Genomic DNA, 1117 nt, shown 5'->3' with positions numbered 1-1117 from the left:
TATTATGAGTTAAATAATAAAGTATTACCGTCTCGATCTCTACGAAGACGTCGATGCTATATTAACCAACATGGCTGAGTTATGTCAAATATCATTGCTTAGTTATATGAACGTTACATTAATGAATTATTTCCCGATACTTGAATTGCCTGAAGAGATTCAGGCGTTAGTGGTTGAACGTGTGGCCGGTAACTCCTTCACAGATCTCTATGGCCTAAGAGCATCGTGCAAGTCGATGAAGGCGTTAGCAGAGCGGAGCATGGTAAACCATTTTTACGATGTGTTATCCGTTCCCAGGAGACTCAATATGCCTCCTGAGTTGCTTAAAACTTGCTACACAGAGAAAAATCCAAGCACACTTTATATGAAGGGTGTACATTTTTTCTTCACATTTAACCTTCAGGAAGAAGTACTTGCTTTCATGAAGCTTGCAGCGGATGAAAGATATGAGCGTGCTGTGTATACATACGCAATGACTAGAAAAATATTTTGGGGTGATGAGGAGTATTTTGCTCGTTTTACGAGGGAATCAGTTGTCAGGATCAGGAAACTAGTTCGACTCTAAAATGGGCATGGGGTTGTCGCATAGTGACGAGTTTCTGGCAAAGAGGGACGAGTTCATTTCAACCGTTGTTCCTTCGTTCTATAGTTGCCAATGTGTTTCTGTTATGGAGCGAGATTGGGTCTTGTGCTACATTGAAAACAGTAAGGGTGACAAAATGTGTAACCGCTGTTTCTGGATCAAAGAGTTGGGGCTCTTCTTCCGTGAGTTTGAACCGATGAGCGTGATTATGGACACAACGGAGTGGTGAAGATGTATTCTATCAGAATCTTTTCACTTTTTATGTTCTTTGCTGTGACATTATTACGGCTGGTTTATATTTTACATTATGGTTGGGTTGTTGTCTTTTAATTACGGCTGATTTTTGTAAAAAGGGTTCTCTTCAATTACGTCTAAGTTTTAATTTCATAATGACTGAGATATTTTGTTGGAGTGTTATTAAATACGACATGGCTGGGGTAATTAAATACGTGATAGCCGAGTTATTGTTTCTTAAAGGCTGAGGTAATGTTAACTTTTTGGCTCAGTTTTGTAAAAAAATCCAAGATACAGACT

This window comes from Brassica oleracea, unplaced genomic scaffold, assembly GCF_000695525.1.
Source record: "Brassica oleracea var. oleracea cultivar TO1000 unplaced genomic scaffold, BOL UnpScaffold00926, whole genome shotgun sequence".
NCBI lineage: Eukaryota > Viridiplantae > Streptophyta > Magnoliopsida > Brassicales > Brassicaceae > Brassica > Brassica oleracea.
The sequence above is the reverse complement of the archived record's forward strand: the minus strand, read 5'-3'. Positions refer to the sequence as shown.